Raw genomic sequence first — 6,405 nt, forward strand, 5'->3', positions numbered from 1 at the left:
GTTGTGTTTCTGTAAATGACATTAATAAGTCTGGGTGCTTTGATACCTGTCTAACCTTATCTAGATTAGAGTATTGGTGTACACAGTTTTATTTGGTATGTGTTGTAGGGATATGTCAGATTGAATTTGACCACAGCACAAATCTAGAAATTTCATTGAGACATTCCTGATTTCATACTTGTGTATATAGTTTTAATTATGGGAGAAAAGGGTTAAATCCTGCATCAGGCTTTCTATGAAAAATCTTTAAATCATACAGATCTATTTTGAGAGCTAAACATTATACAGATCTACATTTGGACACTTAGACAGTATACAGATCTACATTTGGACACTTAGACAGTATACAGATCTATATTTGGACACTTGGACAGTATACATATCTATATTTGGACACTTAGACAGTATACAGATCTACATTTGGACACTTGGACAGTATACAGATCTACATTTGGACACTTTGACAGTATACAGATCTATATTTGGACACTTAGACAGTATACATATCTATATTTGGACACTTAGACAGTATACAGATCTATATTTGGACACTTAGACAGACAGATCTATATTTGGACACTGAGACAGTATACAGATCTATATTTGGACACTTAGACAGTATACAGATCTATATTTGGACACTTAGACAGTATACAGATCTACATTTGGACACTTAGACAGTATACAGATCTATATTTGGACACTTAGACAGTATACAGATCTATATTTGGACACTTAGACAGTATACAGATCTACATTTGGACACTTAGACAGTATACAGATCTATATTTGGACACTTAGACAGTATACAGATCTATATTTGGACACTTAGACAGTATACAGATCTATATTTAAACAGTTTGGCATAATATAGATCTGTATAGAGACAGACATTATACTGATCAATAATGAGAGTCGGACAGCATGCAGATCTATATTAAGGCTATGAAGCATTGTGCAGATATATTGCAAGGAAATTAACCATTATACAGATCTATATTGAGACAATTAAGCATTATACAGACCTATATTGAGACAATTAAGCATTATACAGATCTATATTGAGACAAGCATTATACAGATCTATACTGAGACAATTAAGCATTATACAGATCTATATTGAGACAATTAAGCATTATACAGATCTTTATTGAGACAAGCATTATACAGATCTATAGTGAGACAATTAAGCATTATACAGATCTATATTGAGACAAGCATTATACAGACCTATATTGAGACAATTAAGCATTATACAGACCTATATTGAGACAATTAAGCATTATACAGATCTATATTGAGACAAGCATTATACAAATCTATACTGAGACAATTAAGCATTATACAGATCTATATTGAGACAATTAAGCATTATACAGATCTATATTGAGACAAGCATTATACAGATCTATATTGAGACAATTAAGCATTATACAGATCTATATTGAGACAATTAAGCATTATACAGATCTTTATTGAGAAAATTAAGCATTATACAGATCTATATTGAGACAATTAAGCATTATACAGATCTATATTGAGACAAGCATTATACAGATCTATATTGAGACAATTAAGCATTATACAGACCTATATTGAGACAATTAAGCATTATACAGACCTATATTGAGACAATTAAGCATTATACAGATCTATATTGAGAAAATTAAGCATTATACAGATCTATATTGAGACAATTAAGCATTATACATATCTATATTGAGACAATTAAGCATTATACAGATCTTTATTGAGAAAATTAAGCATTATACAGATCTATATTGAGACAATTAAGCATTATACAGATCTATATTGAGACAAGCATTATACAGATCTATATTGAGACAATTAAGCATTCTACAGACCTATATTGAACAATTAAGCATTATACATATCTATATTGAGACAAGCATTATACAAATCTATACTGAGACAATTAAGCATTATACAGATCTATATTGAGACAATTAAGCATTATACAGATCTATATTGAGACAAGCATTATACAGATCTATATTGAGACAATTAAGCATTATACAGATCTTTATTGAGACAATTAAGCATTATACAGATCTATATTGAGACAATTAAGCATTATACAGATCTATATTGAGACAAGCATTATAGAGATCTATATTGAGACAATTAAGCATTATACAGACCTATATTGAGACAATTAAGCATTATACAGACCTATATTGAGACAATTAAGCATTATACAGATCTATATTGAGACAATTAAGCATTATACAGTATACTGAGACAGTTTGACATTATACTGATCTATACTGAGACAGTTGGACATTATGCAGATGTATACTAAGACAGTTTGACATTATATAGATCTATACAGAGACAGTTGGACATTATACAGATCTATACAGAGACAGTTTGACATTATGCAGATCTATACTGAGACAGTTGGACATTGTACACATCTACATTGATGATAATCTTTGTGTGACCTTGATTCTCTCTGCTATGATAGTCCTTGACCTCACAGTTCTGCTTCTGTATGCTATGACAATTTGTCCTTGACCTCACATTCTGTTTCTGTATGCTATGACGGTTTGTCCTTGACCTCACATTCTGCTTCTGTATGCTATGACGGTTTGTCCTTGACCTCACATTCTGCTTCTTTATTCTATGACGGTTTGTCCTTGACCTCACAGTACTGCTTCTGTATGCTATGACAGTTTGTCCTTGACCTCACATTCTGCTTCTGTATGCTATGACAGTTTGTCCTTGACCTCACATTCTGCTTCTGTATGCTATGACGGTTTGTCCTTGACCTCACATTCTGCTTCTGTATGCTATGACGGTTTGTCCTTGACCTCACATTCTGCTTCTGTATGCTATGACAGTTTGTCCTTGACCTCACATTCTGCTTCTGTATGCTATGACAGTTTGTCCTTGACCTCACATTCTGCTTCTGTATGCTATGACGGTTTGTCCTTGACCTCACATTCTGCTTCTGTATGCTATGACGGTTTGTCCTTGACCTCACATTCTGCTTCTGTATGCTATGACAGTTTGTCCTTGACCTCACATTCTGCTTCTGTATGCTATGACAGTTTGTCCTTGACCTCACATTCTGCTTCTGTATGCTATGACAGTTTGTCCTTGACCTCACATTCTGCTTCTGTATGCTATGACAGTTTGTCCTTGACCTCACATTCTGCTTCTGTATGCTATGACAGTTTGTCCTTGACCTCACATTCTGCTTCTGTATGCTATGACAGTTTGTCCTTGACCTCACATTCTGCTTCGGTATGCTGGTATTCTGTCACTGCTTTAGATTTTGCTTTTTAGTTTAGGTTATTTGGATGATAAGCAGGGGAATTTACAGCTTTGACAATTTAGAAATATATAGCAACTGTTTAACATCTATACTTAATAAAGTCTGTATGTGACCTTTTAGTTCTGCTACTGTATGCCAAGTTAGTCCATCCATGATGCTGTAGTTCTGTTATTGTATACTGTTAGCCTGTTCATGACCTTTCAGTTTTGCTGCTGTATGATATGATAATTTGTCCATCATCTATCATTTCTGCCACTCTATGTTGTTTTAGTCTGTCCATGACCTTCTAATTCTACTGCTGTATGATATTATAATAAGATGTGGAAATCCATTTATAGTCTAGTCCTGACCAAATTCTAGCATTATGTTGATTGATGTAGACTTGTGATAATTTGATAGAAATCCATATACAGTAATGATATTGTGATAGGACACTGATTGCAGCCCATTGTGTTTCAAAGTGAATTTAAGTCTGATGTCAATGTTATGGATCTCAACTATGAAAAAGTGATTGATTATAATTTCTGACCCTGACTTGGTACAGATTGATGTTTTGTCAGACTTCACATTTAACATTGTGGTCATCAGAGCAGGAAAAGAATCATACATGTTTCACAAAAAAGGTACATGTATTTCTGGATGTTTACATAAACCAGTAATTTTCATGTCAAATGAGATAAATGAAACGGCCAAGAGAAAGAAACGATTGTGTACCCTGACTGATTGATTCTGTATAAATATATAGCCTGAACAACAAAAAACAGTGATTAGTCTACAGGTATCAAATATTTTAGATTTATGAAAAAAAGACTTCATATTCTAACAAATATTGAAGAAAACAATCTGCCAAAATTAATACATCCATAGCGTCCCAAAGTAATGGTCGAGTTAAGATTGGAAGCTGATTTTTTTCTGTTTTTTTTTATTAATCATAAAAAATACTATAATTAAGAAGGCTTTGGTGAAATATGATATCTCAGGCTCGTCCATATTTTATTTGATTTTCATCAAATGTGCTGAATCTCATTCCATGCTAAAGACATATAAGTACTTCTTATCTGCCCTCTCCCTCACTCCAGACTTGATCATGCAAGAAACTTAACTTCTCTGCCACGTAATATCTCTATATGGTATATAAATATTGTAGAACGATTATGTAATATTATTGAGACAATATCATTAGTTTACTTTCGTCTGTTTTTATCCCGTTTAATCTCTTATTCTGGGTTGTATCCACAACACTTACATTCTTGATCACACATTACAATAATATGACATCATTTTGACACATTGTTGGTTGAGGTTATGATGATGCTTTGTATGTCAACTTGGATAACATATACAATGGGTTTGCATCAATCAGACGATTTTCAGTTTTAGCTGACTCTTCCGGTCAATAGACCTTCAATATAAACATGTATAAATTGATTAAATATGCATGAAATTATTTTATGGTAAATTAATTTACCTGAATGTGCTGTAAATATATTGATTATTTGTCAGATTACATTTATTGTCAATATGAATACAATCTGCTCGCTCATTTACCTGTAACCCTTACTGCATTCATATTGGCAATGAATACATTCTGAAGAACTATTACATGACAACAATGGCCATATAAGTACTGTGGTTCAGTAGGAAAATAATAGTTTTTGATATTTTTTGGTGAATATCAATTTATCCAGGATAAGAATTTAGCATTCTGTAATTGGAGTGCTGAAGTTATCAAACTCCTTAAATAATGGATATGATTCTTACTTGAAAGCTCCAGAAATACATTTTCTATAATTCATTGACTCTTTGTAAGATTCTCGTTAGGGAATTTGTATAAAGTGAACAGGTTAGAACAATTGCTTTCAGGAATGACCTTTCAAATGAAGAATATGTTTAACTGAATGATTTAAATGTGCTTATGTGATATGTTTATAATCACATAATTTGGAATCCTTACTTCTCTTTCAGAGTAGATAATATATATGTATAATCTGACGATGTCACATTGTACAAACGTCTTTCAGACTTTTTGTGATATGTTGAGACTGGCACCATTAATAGCCCTCAGGACAATGTTGAATAGAGTGCCTAGCGTATTGATCTCTTGTGATATTTGAAATTTTTTGTCATTTTTCTGAATAAAATACTCTTGTTTTGTACTTTGGACTAGTTTCTGTAATTATTTCCCACATTAATACAATTTGTAACTTACTATCAATAACGTCCACTGTTTTTAGTACAATATACACTAATAGCCTAGTTTTATGTGTAACCTTGGTAGAAAGGTCCTGGTCAAATATTTAAGATTATGTGGAGTTTTCTTTGTTTGGACTATTTTAACAGTTTACTATAAATTTGTTATGGGATATTGCTGTATTGCCACTTAGTGTAAACAACTATCCAAACAGACAGGTCAGTCTGAAATACAGAGACAACGTTATAATCACTATGTAGATCACATACATTGTCTCTGCTAAAATTCAGTTTTGCCAAATGATAAATAGGATTATAAAACCTGCTTTACTAGCTCACCTGTACAAAAGATGTGGCATGTCGTCTATCCACCCAGCATCAACTTTTCCTTTAAACAACTTCCCATTAACCAAAGGCACAGGCTACTGATACTGGCCCAGTAGTTTGCTGTAATGAATGACTTCCAAATTTGTTCAAAGGAATTACCATGATGCACTGTGAAGGTGACAAAGTTAAAGTCTTCAAACAGTTTCTCAATAACCAACAAGTCAAATGTACTAATAATGAGTCTGTAAAGAAGGGCTTCCATCTTTGTTCAAATGAATGACCTTGACCCACTTTGTTCTACCTTGTCCAATATTATGCTTGCCAGGATTCAGTGTTAACAAGTTTGTACAAATGCAAAACATTGACGTACATTCAAGGTCTCATGGGTTAAATATGTTGAGAACATTTAAACTTTTTTTCAAATGACCTGGGTTATGGTATATATGTCGTGACGTTCATGTGAAATGGGTTTTCAAGTTTACAGAAATATACCTAACCGACACAGTCTAAAAACTACTGAACAGGCTAATGATTCAGGCTCCTTTAACCTCTTGTTTCATAGACACCAGAAATCCTTTCATCTTTCA

This window comes from Ylistrum balloti, unplaced genomic scaffold (genome assembly GCF_031769215.1).
Source record: "Ylistrum balloti isolate Yb309-2 unplaced genomic scaffold, AGI_CSIRO_Ybal_v1 Utg371318, whole genome shotgun sequence".
Taxonomy (NCBI): Eukaryota; Metazoa; Mollusca; class Bivalvia; order Pectinida; family Pectinidae; genus Ylistrum; species Ylistrum balloti.